Consider the following 16,226-nt stretch of genomic DNA (forward strand, 5'->3'; position numbering starts at 1 on the left):
TACGCAGGTGTGTGTCTGTGTATACAGCTGTACGCGGGTGTCTGTAAGGACTGGAGCTGTAGGCCCATCATACTGTGTATAGGGGAGGTGTAGAGGTATATTATGTATAGGGAAGGGGTAGAGGCATCTTACTGTGTATAGGGGAGCCATGGGAACATCATACTGTGTATAGGGGAGGTATAAGGGCTTCATACTGTGTATAGGGGAGCTGTACATGGGAGGGACATTATTAAATGTTAAGTGGACACTTAGGAACCATTATTGTTATAGGGGAAGTCAGGGTATTGTGACCGTGAAAGGCACACTGGGGGCTCTATTACTTTCTAGGAACAATATGTGGGCACTTACACAGGTCATTAATATTTTCTAGGGGGAAATGTTACCATTTAGAGGGCACAAATGAGGCATTTTACCATGTAAAGAGCACAGTGGTGGCATTAATATGTGGGGGGCACAGTGGTGGAATTAATATGTGGGGGGCACAGTGGTGGCATTACTATGTGGAGCCACAGTGGTGGCATTATTATGTGGAGGCACAGTGGTGGCATTATTATGTGGGGGCACAGTGGTGGCATTATTAAGTGTGAGGCACAGTGGTGGCATTATTAAGTGTGAGGCACAGTGGTGACATTATTATGCGGGGGCACAGTGGTAGCATTATTAAGTGCGAGGCACAGGGGTAACATTATTATGTGGGGGCACAATGGTGGCATTATTATGTGGGGGCACAGTGGTGGCATTATTATGTGGAGGCACAGTGGTGGCATTATTATGTGGAGGCACAGTGGTGGCATTATTATGTGAGGGCACAGTGGTGGCATTACTATGTGGGGGGCACAGTGGTGGCATTAATATGTGGGGGGCACAGTGGTGGCATTATTATGTGGGGGCACAGTGGTGGCATTATGTGGAGGCACAGTGGTGGCATTATTATGTGGAGGCACAGTGGTGGCATTATAGTGTGAGGGCACAGTGGTGGCATTACTATGTGGGGGGCACAGTGGTGGCATTAATATGTGGGGGGCACAGTGGTGGCATTATTATGTGGGGGCACAGTGGTGGCATTATTATGTGTGGCAGTAAGAGGAGCATGGTTTTTGTGCACACAGCAGGTGCAGTAATAGGGACACACACGGCAGCAGTGGCTCAGTATTGGGGTGACGGCAGGATGAGGAGTTTGTGCAGGTTGGGATTAGATGGGGTTCGGTGCCGGAAGTGTGAGGAGTCAAATATGTCTTTGTTGTAATTTCTGTAGATGAGTTGTGGCTGGAAGAAGTTGTCATGTCGGTCTGAGCCAGATGGAAAAGACGGAAAAGGTGAACAACTCCATCCGAAAGAACGTCAGCTGTAAGTCACCATCTATAACTGCACTGTGACCTCTTGTATGTGCTGCAGCACCGATATCTACCACTATATAGTCACCATATAGCGATAACATCAGTGTCATCTGCCGAGGTCCACTATACCCACGATTAGTCTGCGCCATCGTAGTTATCATGGTTACCTGGTAAGGGGCCCACTCAGATGTTTTGCCCCCCCCCGAGCTGAAACCCTAGCTATGCCACTGAGTTCAACCTTCCTCCACCAGTTCTACATTTGGTCACTAAGTCATTTATAACCAACAATGTTGTGTGTAGTGAGGAAATCATCCAGCCCTTTTTTAAAAGCTGTTATAGTATCAGCCATTACTACCTCTTGTGGTAGGGCATTACGAAAATTAAAAGATGACAATAAGAAAATACAATTGTGAGACTGTGACCGGGGTTGTCTATGACGGCCGGTACGTTTCGCCCCGGTCGTGCTCCCTCCATGTATAGAAAGCAACTCCACTCCAGGGTTAATGCTGTTTCCCTGCAGGCTGAAAGGAGGTTAAAAGGAAACAGGAACATGGGCGTGGGGCCCTAGTGTGAGGGAGTGAACACAACTCCCTGAGTTTCTGCCAAAGAAACACATGTGAGCCATTTCTGGAACCTGGCTTTTTGGTCCAGGAGGAGGACATTCCGGAACGTGTTGTGTGCTGTTTTGGACTTTGTTTGTGCAATAAACCGTGTGCTGTGACCATTGGTGCCTGGATCCCGTGTCTTCTGCCGCGCAGCCGACCACGCTACCTCACAGATGGTGGAGAATGCGGGCATGCCAGCCCGGTGAGGTGTAGCATCCATCCCTGGTGACCCAGTAGCGCATGTCCTGGATTCGAGCGGCTATACTACAGCCCAAACCCGGCGACGCCATGGAGGACATACTAAAGCAGCTGGCTCAGGCTAATGCACAGCAACAACAGACCAATGCACACCTGCTCCGGTCGTTGGATCGTCAGCAGCAACAGCACCAGCACTCCTTGCAATTGCAGGAACAAAGGCACCAAGAACAGATGGTTCTCCTGGCCAAGTCGATCCGTGCCGGACCGGCAGCAACAACCCCGGGACCGGGTGACGATGTCAGCGTCCGGAAAGCGGTGAGACAAGCGTTGCAAAAGATGACCCCGGGGGATGATGTGGAAGCGTTCCTGGCGGTGTTTGAGCGGGTGGCCGAGCGGGCGAAGCTGCCAACCCCCCAGTGGGCTGAGGTATTGTCGCCCTATCTGACGGGGGAGCCCCAAAAAGCATACCTGGACCTCTGTACCGAGGATGCCATAGAATATGAGACCCTGAAAGCCGAAATACTTGCTCGGTTGGGGGTGAATACCTATGTACGGGCTCAGCGGGTAAATCAGTGGTTCTATGAGGAAGTCAAACCCATACGCTCCCAGGCCTATGACTTGTTGCATCTGGTAAAGAAGTGGTTGCAGCCTGACACTCTGAGCCCTGCGCAAATGGTGGAGAGGGTAGTGGTTGATCGCTTTGTGCGCACTTTACCCGTCACCATTCAACGGTGGGTAGGACAGTGCGACCCAAGTACCCTGGACCAATTAGTGTGCCTGGTGGAGCGGCATGTGGCTACGCAGGACTTGATACGGGACACTGAGACTTTGCGTGCCGCCCGTCGGTCCGGCCCCTCCAAGCCTCGGGCCAAGGACCCATCGCTGACACCGGTGCGGGAGTCCGCTACCGTCCCGTCTGAGGCCGCACCCGCCGTCCCTGAGGTCCAGAAGGCTATGTACCCTAAACGACAACTCGTCAAGGGGGTTTCCTTCCCTACTAGATGTTGGCGGTGCCAGCGGGTGGGACATATGGAAGCCCAGTGTCCACTCACCACGGAGCCCATGGATTGTGGGGTTACCCGGCGGGGTTCAATGTATGCTCAGGCGGTGTGTACCGCGGACCTTGTCTCCCCGGAGACTGAGCCCCACTTGTGCCAAATACAGGTGAATGGATGTCCGGTTACAGGCTTGTTGGATTCCGGAAGCTTAGTGACCCTTGTGCGATCAACCCTAATGGCTGAAGTAAAGGCCACAGGACGTGCAGTGGGGGTGGTTTGCATACATGGGGACCGCCGAGACTATCCCACGGGGGTTGTCACCATCACAGCACCCTGCGGTCAGGTGCAACATGAGGTTGGACTTATGAACACTCTTCCCTATGACGTGATCCTAGGAAGGGATCTGCCGTATTTTTGGACTCTATGGAAGGGGCCTCCTAAGTCCCCTCAGGTATTGGAAAGTCCGGGACTTGAGCCCGACAATCCCGAATCCGGGACGCCTGCCGTAGGGGTCCCCATGATAGGGACAGAATATGAACCCGATAGGTCACCCCTAGAGGTATTGGCAGGAGAGGCTGAGATGGTCGAGCCCATCCCGGAGTTGGAGGCGTCCCCGGATACGTTTGGGACAGCCCAACTCCAGGACCCTACATTAATACATGCCCGGAGTCGGGTGACAGTGGTTGACAGGGTGGCACAGCTGCCCGGTGCCCAGGTAAGGTACCCCCATTTCACTCTTAAGCAGGATTTACTCTACCGGGTAGATGAAATACGGGGCGTGGTGGTAGAGCAGTTGGTGGTGCCCCAGCCGTATCGCAGGCGGGTCCTCGACTTGGCTCATAAACACCTGATGAGTGGCCACCTAGGGGTCAAGAAAACGCAGGAGCGAATATTGCAAAGGTTCTATTGGCCCGGGGTCTTTGGGGAGGTAAAACGGTTCTGCGAAACCTGCCCGGAGTGTCAGCTTACCGCACCCCTGACCCACTTTCGCAGTCCGTTGGTACCGTTACCTATTATAGAAGTCCCATGTGAACGGATAGGGATGGATCTGGTGGGGCCCCTTGTAAAGTCTGTTCGAGGGCACCAACACATCCTAGTGATCGTTGGCTATGCCACCCGGTATCCAGAGGCGATACCTCTCAGACATACTGCAGCGAAGCTTATAGCTCGGGAGTTGTTTGCTGTGTTCTGCCGGGTGGGGTTGCCCAAGGAGATCCTTACGGATCACCGGACCCCATTCATGTCTAAAGTGACCAAAGAGCTATGCCGGCTACTCCAGATCAAGCAGTTGCGTACATCTGTGTATCATCCCCAAACGGACGATTTAGTGGAGCGATTCAATAAAACCCTGAAAACCATGCTCAAAAGGGTGATTTCCAAAGACGGGAAAGACTGGGATATGATGCTTCCCTATTTGATGTATGCCATCCGAGAGGTGCCACAGGCATCCACGGGGTTTTCGCCTTTTGAGTTGTTATACAGGCGACATCCCCGGGGATTGTTGGACCTGGCAAAGGAAACATGGGAGCAGGAGCCCACCCCCCATAAAAGTGTGATTGAACACATTTTAGGAATGCAGAACCGCATAAGCGCGGTCATGCCAATTGTGAAGGAGCATTTACAGGAGGCTCAGGCCGCGCAAAGCGGCCGCTACAATAGACAAGCCACCGTGCGGACCTTTAACCCCGGGGATCGGGTGTTGGTATTGGTCCCCACGACAGAGAGTAAATTCCTGGCTCAGTGGCAAGGCCCCTACGAGATAAAGGAAAGAATCGGGGTGGTCAATGTGGAGACATGGGGCTCAGTGGGCGCTCTCGTCCACTAAAACCCGCCGCCTTTAGAAAGACAGCGTGCCTCAGGGCTCATCCCAACTGAACGCCGGCCTCCTTAACCGTGGGCGTAACACTACTCAGACAACACAGGGTGAGGGAACCACAATAATTAGACTTTATTGGATCCCCAAACAATTAACGGCACATAACACATAACCAGCAAAACACACAAATGTAACAGGCAACAGAGTCTCACCCTTCCGCTGGCTCACCAGGGATTTAAAATGTCCATGCCTCACAGGTTCCAAGCTGTCTGAGGTCTGCAAAGTCTGTAACAGGTGACTGAACTGTCCCAACCTGCGTGTCCTCCTTAGGTAGTCCTGGTTTGATGATAAAATCCTGGCAGCCGGAGTCAAAATCCCTAGGCTGTGGATATGGTCTCCAACCGGGTCCGGAGTCCCTAGATTGAAGCCATAAGATATCCTGATCCTCTAGTCAGCTCCAAAGAGCTTAGACTGGATCCATCAGCATCCATCAACAACCACTGGTGGCTTAAAGAAGTCCTTTTTATAGCCACAACCTTCCACTTGGATACACTGCGTCCTCATAGATTGGTTGGACAAGATTGCTTCTCCCATTGGAGGAATTTCAAGCTGCATGGACAATGTTCATTTAAATGATGTGCATAGAAAGACTGAGGGTGTACATGTAAACTGGGAGTCACCGACTAGACAATGGCTACTAAGGTAATTACATTATCAACACATAACTACAATACAATGGTTACTGGAAATGTCTGGAGAACAATACGTCTAGCTTTCAGTGGCCAACACAATTACATTGAGTCAACAAGAGTCTTGTAAAAACAATGAGGGACTTCTCCCCCGTCTATAGACAATCTATCATGCTGTCTGGCTGGATTTTAAGAAACTTTAACCCATGAGAGTCCATGTCGTCACATTCAACTATAAGGTATTGCAGCCCGGTAGGCGGAAACCTGAACAAATATACCATGTCAACCTGTTAAAACCTTGGCAGGAACGGGAAAGCCTGATGGTTGATTTTTCCCCATCTCCCTCCTCTTTGGGTCGTTCAAACCCTCTCCGGAGAGGACGAACCGGAAGTAAGGATTGGAGAAGCCCTCACCAAGCAACAGAGGCGAGAGGCCAGACGGCTGGTTCAGCAGAACCCCGATGTCTTCTCCGAGCTGCCTGGTAGGACCAGTCTGATACGACATGACATTGTCACCGAGCCTCACCTGAAGGTACGCCTGAAGCCATACCGGGTGCCGGAGGCTCGAAGACAAGCCATATCAGAGGAAGTGAAGACAATGCTACGCCTGGGGGTCATCGAAAAATCCCGGAGTGAATGGGCTAGTCCCATTGTCCTAATACCAAAACCCGATGGCTCCTTAAGGTTCTGCAATGACTTTAGGAGATTGAACGAAATATCCAAGTTCGATCTCTACCCCATGCCCCGGGTGGATGAGCTGATTGATAGGCTGGGACAGGCGCGATATTTCACCACGCTCGATCTGACCAAGGGGTGCTGGCAGGTGCCACTGACGGAGTCCGCCAAGGAGAAAACCGCTTTTGTTACGCCAGAGGGTCTCTTCCACTATGTTGTCTTGCCTTTTGGGTTACATGGCGCTCCGGCCACGTTCCAGAGGTTGATGGACTTGGTGCTGGAACCCCACCAAGTGTATGCATCAGCGTACCTTTATGACATCATTATTTACAGCTCCGAGTGGCAGACCCACTTGGAACAGGTACAAGCGGTGGTGAACGCGCTCCGAACAGCCGGATTGACAGCCAATCCCAAGAAATGTGCGTTGGGGCTCACGGAAGCCCGCTACTTGGGCTACGTAATAGGCCAAGGAGTGATTAAGCCCCAAATTAACAAAGTTGAGGCGATCCAGAAGTGGTCTAGACCCCTGACCACGAAGCAGGTTAGGGCCTTCCTGGGTATCGTGGGGTACTACAGGAGGTTTGTAAAAAAATTTGCGGGACTATCAGCCCCCTTGACGGACCTTTCTTAAAGGCAAGAAGTCCGTCATGGTGCGCTGGACTCCGCAGGCCGAGGACTCCTTCCGGGCCCTGAAGGGGGTCCTGTGCGGACAGCCCGTTCTTGTCAACCCTGATTTCCGGAAGGAGTTCGTAGTACAGACTGACGCCTCTGAGGTCGGCCTGGGGGCAGTGCTGTCTCAGGTGGTTCAGGGGGAGGAACACCCAGTCACCTTCTTAAGTAGGAAGCTCACCCCTCCTGAGTGGAATTATAGCGTAGTGAAGAAGGAGTGCCTGGCGATCAAGTGGGCCTTGGAGTCCCTACGCTATTACCTGCTGGGACGGCAGTTTCGCTTGGTGACTGATCACTCTCCGCTGGTCTGGATGAGGTCCGCCAAGGAACGGAATGCCCGGGTTACCCGGTGGTTCCTTTCTCTACAAAACTTCTGGTTTACGGTTGAACACCGGGCCGGTAGGTTGCAGGGCGACGCCGATGCCTTGTCCCGCGGCCCGTGTTTGATGGCGGAGTTCAACCCCGCACGCTTGAACTGAGGGGGGGGGGTTTGTGAGACTGTGACCGGGGTTGTCTATGACGGCCGGTACGTCTCGCCCCGGTTGTGCTCCCTCCATGTATAGAAAGCAACTCCACTCCAGGGTTAATGCTGTTTCCCTGCAGGCTGAAAGGAGGGTTAAAAAGCCGACCACGCTACCTCACACAATGCAGTGAGGTGCCCTGGTGTGAATACACTTAAAAGCAGATACAAAAACAAAAATATAAAACTGGAACGAAAATGGGCATTAAAGTATGTTATTGAAAGGGTTAAATGACCTTGGGCTGCTGATCTCACACCATTACATACATAGTGCTGCTCCACATCAAACTCAGGTCACTCCATCCTGGCCCAATTGGGTCTTGAGCATCAGAACTGGCATCAAAGTTAGCAAATAGACAATGTTCATAGATTTGAATAAGTAACTGGTGTTTTTAAGGGGTTAAATGACCTTGGACCACCATTAAATATATAGCGCTGCCCCACATGAAACTGAAGTCACTGCAGCCTGGCCCAAAAGGGTTCTGTGCATCAGAACTGGCATTAAAGCGAGCAGATAGTTGATTTTAACATTTTCAATAAGTAGCTGGTGTTTTTAAGGTGTTAAAAGACTTTGGGCCACTGATCTCGCACCCCCATTATATACATAGTGCGGCCCCACATCAAACTCAGGTCACTGCAGCCAATCCCAAATGGTTTCTGGGCCCAAAGCCATTTAACGCCTCAAATTGTTAAAGGGAACCTGTCATCAGAAATTTAGCTTGAAACCTAAAAGTTTCCCCCTCTGCAGCTCCTGGGCTGCATTCTAGCAAGGTTCCTGTACTTTTTGTGGCTTACCTTTTGCTATGTAAATTTTGTAAATCGTCCATGGGGGTGGGCTCTCTGCTGACCGTTGCTGTTCCTCCAGCACATTGACGCCGTCCCCCCACACTCCATTTCATCCATCAGGATGCCGCCCACTGCGCCCGAGGTGCTGCCCACGCCAGGATCGCTGGTGACGTGTGTCACAAGCACGAGATTATGGGCGGCGCTGTGATTGCATCGCAAGTGCCCGCCCATAATCTCGTGGATGTGCTTTCCCCCACTGCCTCCAGCGTTCTGCGCAAGCGCTCGCCAGCCAAATGATCCGACATCACCTCCAACCCATCTTATCCTGCAGCAGGGCAAGATGGGAAAGAGGTGACGTCGGGTCATCTGGCCAGCGAGCGCTTGAGCAGAACGCTGGAGGAAGAGGGGAAAGTGCGGTCCCGAGGTTATGGGTGGTACTTGCTGATGACACTAACAGCGCCGCCCATAACCTCGTCACCAGCGGTCACATGTGCACACAGTGCACAGTCCCGCTACAGTCGCACAGCGCATGCGCGGGACCACGGGCACCCAGGGGTGGCGTCCTGAGATATGAAATTCAGCATTGGGGGGCGGCGTAAATCTGCTGGAGGAACAGCAACGGTCAGCAGAGAGCCCGTCTCCATGGACGATTTACAAAATTTACATAGCAAAAGGTACAAGTTTATAAAGTATTTAATTTGGTTTAAAAGGGGCCACAAAAAGTACAGGAACCTTGCTAGAATGCAGCCCAGGAGCTGCAGAGGGGGAAACTTTTAGGTTTAAAGCAAAATTTCTGACGACAGGTTCCCTTTAAACTGTCTGACCATGTTGGCGCCAGTACTGAAGACCAGAGCCCATTTGGGCCAGGCTGGACTCACCTGATTTTGATGTGAGGCAGCACGGTGTATGTAACAGTAGTGTAAGATCAGTGGCTCAAGGTCATTTAACCCTTTCAATAACATACTTTGGTGCCCACTTTGATGCCCATTTTTGTGCTACTTTTACCATTTTGTAGCTGCTTTTAGGTGTAGTTGTCGCTGGCGAGGAGGGCGCCGCCGCTGCTGGTCGCTCGCTAACGCTCGGGTCCGGCGCTGCTGCGGCTGCTCGGTGGCTCGAGCGGTGGGCCGGATCCGGGGACTTGAGCGGCGCTCCTCGCCCGTGAGTGAAAGGGGTGGTTGGTTTGGGGGAATTAGTCCGTGACGCCACCCACGGGTTGTGGTGAAGATGGGCACCACCGCTGCTGGTGACGGGGATCCCGGCAGCGATGGCAGGGAGCAGCTGGGATGTTGTTTTCCCCCTCCGTGGGTAGGGGTCTGTGGTCCCGGGGTCCGGTGGTGTAAAGGGGAGGCAGGGCTGGTGAGGTGCAAGGTTGCAGGGACAGCGCGGCGCGGCGCGGTGCCGGATGGCACGGGCGTACTCACTCAGTAAGAGATGCACAAAGTCCTCGGTAAACCAAACGGCTGGATGGACGGGTCCCGCAGCCGGCTGCAGTGTCTCTCCCCAGACAGGTGATAGCGGCTGTCTTTCCCTGCACCTTGATGTACTTGTTTGACTACGATGGATCCCCAACGGTAGCCCGCTCCCCGGTGTATGGATGCCGGAGGAGCCCGTTTGCCCGCAGGCACTGGCCCTTGGGTCTCTAGCCTTAGGCGGTAGCTGTATACCCTCACGGTGTGGGCGGTTGCCTTATATCGGGTCTTTGGCTGTTAGGGAACCCCTGGGGTTCCGGTCACACTCGGATTTTACTATTGTCGGCGGCTCCAAGCCTGGTCGGGGTCCGATGGCCCTGCCTGTGTGCTGGCTTCATTTCTCTCCCGTTCTGCGTTGCTTCACCACTCCTGCAGACGGCCACCACCGTCTGCCAACCTTGCTGTCAGTGCCTGGGCCACAAACCCAGACACGCAAGTGTTTACTCCTCACACTTCAACCTCCAAAACTACTCTGACACTTTTCCCGCCTCCAGGCCTGTGAACTCCTCGGTGGGTGGGGTCAACTGCTTGGCTCCGCCCCACCTGGTGTGGACCTCAGACCCTGGAGGGAGGCAACAAGAATTTTGTGTTTGGCTAATGTTACTGTCTAATGGGGGTGGGGGTGTATGTATGTTACCTGTGACGACCTGGCTAGTCCAGGGCGCCACATTCCCCCTTGGTGAAATACAGACCGTCCGCGGGCTGCCCGTCCATCACCGGTTTTATTTTATTTTTTTTCAAAACTGTAAAAACATAAATAAAATGTAAACATTTCAAACACACAGTAAGCATTTTTGTTAGGAAACTTGAACGTTGCACATATAAAACACATTTTTAATAATAACGGACGGGCGGATGTCTTCCGCTCTCCCACCCAAGCAACCTAGCCCTGTTGCTGCCCCTAAGAAATGGGCAGCACCACTTGACCCCAGTCCAGGTTCAGGCTGCCCGAGCGGGAACGGGTACGGTTACTCGCACCCGGCTGTCACTTCAGGGGACCCCACGTCCAGGGGGACCCCTGACCCCTGGAGGATGGCCACCGGTCCTGGTGGTGGCCGGGCCCCAGCCTGCTCTGCTGCGGGCCCTTCCTCCAATCTGCCTCTCCGGAGGCGGCAACGGTTTCCATCCCAACACTTATTTACAAACCCACAAGTTCGTGGGTGGCCTGCCAGTTCTCCGGCATGTCCATGAGTAGTTCCTCATGTGGGTGGTGAAAACACAGAGAGTCCCTCCGGGGACAACTTGCCGGCAACGGCCAGAATAATTACACAGATAATCAGATGAAAACTCGGTTGATTTTTGTCATTCATTCACATATTTACACACTTAACTTATGACACCCCTAAATGGTAGTTTTCCTGTACCTAAGTGGGGGTTGGCCTAGGTTGGGGCGTGTGGACCTTCTGGGCCCAATGCTATCAGTGGAGGGCAAGGGGACAGAAGAAACAGTCAGTTCCTCTTCCCGCCTACCGTGTGGGGTCGGCGGAGACTCAGGGGGACTGGGTACAGGTGCAGCCCTGGGCACTGGTTCACTGGCGGTTCCTTCCGTCTCCTTTTCCTCCACAGGTTGTGGGAACATTATTACTGGAATAAGCACCGCGCCGTTCTGTGTAGGCCAGTCCGAGGGGAAATCGACCATCACTGTATGGATCACCTCTTTTTCTTTCTCCCCAGTTGGTCTAGGGACTGGAACTTCAGCTGCCACCTTCAACGGAGATGAGCACCTCTTCAGGTGGTCCCTGGAAACCGTGGCCGAAGTCTTCCCCTGGTCACGACTAATCTGGTAGGCCTTCTCATTCTCCCATTCAGTGGGTTGTATGACATACGGGGTCTTTTCCCCCTGGTCATCAAGCTTATGGGTTCTTCTTTTTCGTTTCAGCACTACATCCCCAGGTTTAAAGGGGCCAGCTGGAGCCCGCTTGTTGAAGTACTGTTCCTGCTGTTCCCGGCTCCGACACAGGTTCCTTTCTACGTACTCCTGGACCTGTCGGTACTGCGATCTCCACCGAGTGTCCCATCCAGCAGTCGAAGGGAGGGCTTCTGAGGCTTCCAAGCCCATTTCTAGGTCCACCGGCAACCGGCCTGGCCGAGCTCTCATCAAATACGCTGGTGTACATTTGGTAGAGCTAGAGGGGATGTTATTGTACATATCGACCAGGTCAGGCAGCTTTTCTGGCCCCAGGTTCCGCTCTTATAATGGTAACGTCTTGAGGAGACCCAGGACCAGATGGTTCATCTTTTCACACATGCCATTAGTCTGGGCATGGTAACGCGTGGTCCGAATCTTCTTGCAGCCGTACAACTGGCAGAATTCTTGAAACACCTCCGCTTCAAAAGCCGGACCCCGTTCGGTAAGCACCCTCTCCGGGTACCCGTGCGGCCGGCAAAAATAGGCCTGGAATGCTCTAGCGGCGGTACGGCCGGTCAGGTCCTAGACTGGGACAACATGAATCTCGAGTAGTGGTCTACGATGGTCAGGGCGTAGGTGTACCCACTTCGGCTAGGGGTGAGTTTAACGTGGTCCAGGGCGATTAACTCCAGTGGCTGATGAGTGATGATTGGGCGTAGAGGGGCCTTCTGGCTAGCCTCGACCCTTCTTCTCAGTGCACAGGGACCACACTCTCGGCACCAGGCCTCCACAGACTCCCGCATCCCATTCCAATAAAACCGCTCTCTCAACAGCATCTCCAGTGTCTTCCACCCAAAGTGCCTGGCACCATCATGGTAAGCCCGTAGAACTGTGGGCACACTAGCCTGAGGAACCACCAGCTGACGAACCTTCTCATGGGTCTTCGGGTTGATCAATTCCCGATACAGTTTCCCCTCGTCCAGATGCAGCCGGGCTCGTTCTTTCCACAGCCGTTGGGCCTCAGGCGGAGCAGCAGGGTCCAGTCTAGTGGAACCTTGTTCAATCATGGTCTTGACCACTTGGACGGCAGGCACTTGGTCTTGGGCTTCTTGCCATCCCTGACTGGGCAGCGGGTCCAGGTTCGCCTGTTGCTGCTTGACATGCAACTGCTTGACTGGTGGTCGGTGAAATGCAGGCAGCTTGATTTCTTCGAGATCATCGCCTTCCGGCCCCTCATCCGATAGGTGGGGCATCCGGGATAGCGCATCCGCGTTGGTGTTCTTGCGGCCGGCTCGGTACTTGATCGTGAAGTCATAATTAGACAGCCTAGCCACCCACCGCTGCTCCAACGTGCCCAGCTTGGCCGTGTCCAGATGGGTTAACGGATTATTGTCCGTATAGGCTGTGAACTTAGCGGCTGCGAGGTGTTGGCGGAATCGCTCAGTAATGGCCCACACCAGGGCTAGGAACTCAAGCTTGAAGGAGCTGTAATTCTCAGGGTTCCTCTCCGTGGGCCGGAGTTTTCTGCTGGCATAGGCGATCACTTTTTCCCTTCCATTCTGGACCTGGGACAGGACGGCTCCCAAGCCTACAATACTGGCATCGGAGTAGAGGATGAATGGGAGATTATAGTCGGGGTACGCCAGGATTTGCTCCCCGGTCAAGGCCGTCTTCAGCTGGCGAAAGGACTCTTCGTGCTTCTCTTCCCATGCCAACGGGGTTCCAGAGGGCCTGCCACCCTTGGTCTGTCCCACAAGGAGGTCTTGCATGGGGGTGGCCATCTTCGTGTATCCCTTAATGAAACGACGATAGTAGCCCACCAGGCCCAGGAACTGTCTCACCTCCCTCACCGTGGTCGGCCTCGGCCAGTCCTGAATGGCAGTGATCTTCTCGGGATCAGGGGCGATGCCTTCTGCGCCCACCATGTGTCCGAGGTACTGCACCCTGGGTTTCAGCAGGTGGCACTAAGAGGGCTTCAATTTCATCCCATATTTGGCTAGGGATGCGAACACTTCAGGCAGATGTTCCACATGGGCCTCGTACGTCTGGGAATACACGATCACATTGTCCAGGTACAGTAGGACCGTTTCGAAGTTGAGATGTCCCAGGCAGCACTCCATTAGCCGTTGGAAGGTTCCAGGGGCATTGCACAGCCCGAACGGCATGCTGTTAAACTCGCAGAGTCTCATGTGAGTGGCGAATGCTGTCTTCTCACGGTCCTCTGGCGCAACCGCTACCTGCCAGTACCCGCTAGTGAGGTCAAGGGTAGAGAAGAAGTTAGCAGTTCTCAGTGCAGCTAGCGACTCTTCGATACGGGGGAGAGGAAAGGCATCTTTATGCATGATCTGGTTGATCTTCCGGTAATCCACACACATTCTCATGGTGCCATCCTTCTTCTTTACCAGCACCAGCGGGGCTGCCCAGGGACTACAACTATACCAAATGACCCCTGCCTCCTTCATGTTCCTCAACATGTCTTTAGCGCATTGATAGTGTGCTGGCGGAATGGGCCTATACCTCTCTTTGATGGGTGGGTGTAGGCCTGTAGGGATATGGTGTTGAATACCCTTAATCCTCCCGAAATCTAATGGCTGCTTGCTGAAAACCTGTTCATACTCTTGCACTACCCGGTATACCCCCTCTTTGTGATGCGTGGGTGTGGTTTCAGTACCTACATGTAGTTCCTGGCACCACTCCTCTAACTGTTCAGGGGGTGTATGTGTTACGGGCGGGGAGGACGCCACTGCGCTGCTCTCGCTAATGCTCGGGTCCGGCGCTGCTGCGATGGCTGCTCGGTGGCTCGAGCGGAGGGCCGGATCCGGGGACTCGAGCGGCGCTCCTCGCCCGTGAGTGAAAGGGGTAGATTGGTTTGGGGAATTTAGTCCGTGACGCCACCCACGGGTCGTGGTGAAGATAGGCAACACCGCTGCTGATGACGGGGATCCTGGGAGCGATGGTAAGGAGCAGCTGGGATGTTGTTTTCTCCCTCTGTGGGTAGGGGTCGGTGGTCCCGGGGCCCGATGATGTGACGGGGAGGCAGGGTTGGCGAGGTGCAGGGTTGCAGGGACAGCGCGGCGCGGTGCCGGATGGCACGGGTGTACTCACTCAGCAAGAAAGGCACAAAGTCCTCGGTAAACCAAACGGCTGAATGCCGGCTGCAGTGTTTCTCCCCGGACAGGTGATGGCGGCTGTCTTTCCCTGCACCTTGATGTTCTCTTTCTGACTACTATGGATTCCCAACGGTAGTCCGCTCCCCGGTGTATGGGTACCGGAGGAGCCCGTTTGCCCGCAGACGCTGGCCCTTGGGTCTCTAGCCTTAGGCGGTAGCTGTATACCCTCATGGTGTGGGCTGTTGACTTCAATCGGGACTTTTGCTGTTATGAAACCTCTGGGGTTCCAGTCACATTCTGATCTGACTATTGTCGGCGGCTCCAAGCCTGGTCGGGGTCCGATGGCCCTGCCTGTGTGTGCTGGCTTCACTTCGCTCCCCGGTCGGTACCGGCGGGCCTTCGCCCGACCCCGGTCCTACGGTTCCGCGTTGCTCCACCACTCCTGCAGACGGCCACCACCGTCTGCCAACCTTGCTGTCAGTGCCTGGGCCACACACCCAGACACCCAAGTGCTTGCTCCTCTCACTTCAAACGTAAAACACTAAACTGTCACTTTTCCCGCCTCCAGGCCTGTGAACTCCTCGGTGGGTGGGGCCAACCGCTTGGCTCCGCCCCACCTGGTGTGAACATCAGACACTGGAGGGAGGCAACAAGGATTTTCGTTTGGCTGGTGTCCCTGTGTAATGGGGGTGGGGGGTGTTTGTATGTTATCTGTGACGATCTGGCTAGTCCAGGGCGCCACATTCCCCCTTGGTGAAATGCAGACCGTCCGCGGGCTGCCCGTCCATCACCGGTTTTATTTTTCTTTTCAAAACTGTAAAAATATAAATAACACGTAAACATTTTCAAACAGATAAGCATTTCTTGTAAGGACACTAAAATGTTGCACATATAAACAAAAACATTTTTAATAATAACAGACGGACGGACCGATGTCTTCCGCTCTCTCACCCAAGCAACCTAGCCCTGATGCTGCACCTATGAAGTGGGCAGCACCCCTTAACCCCAGTCCAGGTTCAGGCTGCCCGAGCGGGAACGGGTACGGTGACTCGCACCCGGCTGTCACTTCAGGGGACCCCACGTCCTTCGGGGACCCATGACCCCCCGGAGGATGGCCACTGGTCCTGGTGGTGGCCGGGCCCCAGCCTGCTCTGCAGCGAGTCCTTCCTCCAATCTGCCTCTCCGGAGGCGGCTCCGACGGAAAATAACCCCTCAATTTATTTACAAGCCCACAAGTTCGTGGGTGGCCTGCCAGTTCTCAGCCATGTCCATGAGTAATCTCTCATGCAGGGGGGTAAAAGTACACAGGGTCCCTCCGGGGGACAACTTGCCGGCAACGGCCGGAATAATCACTTAGACAATCAGGTAAAGGTCACGGTTATTCAGCAATTAGAATCACCAGTTGGTGAGTCTATAGGGACAATACTCACAATCTAGATCAAGAAACAGCACCAGTGAGAGATAAATATAAAACTTAACTTTTAATTATACTTCAGTAAAATTACG

The sequence above is a fragment of the Anomaloglossus baeobatrachus genome, chromosome 4 (genome assembly GCF_048569485.1).
Source record: "Anomaloglossus baeobatrachus isolate aAnoBae1 chromosome 4, aAnoBae1.hap1, whole genome shotgun sequence".
Taxonomy (NCBI): Eukaryota; Metazoa; Chordata; class Amphibia; order Anura; family Aromobatidae; genus Anomaloglossus; species Anomaloglossus baeobatrachus.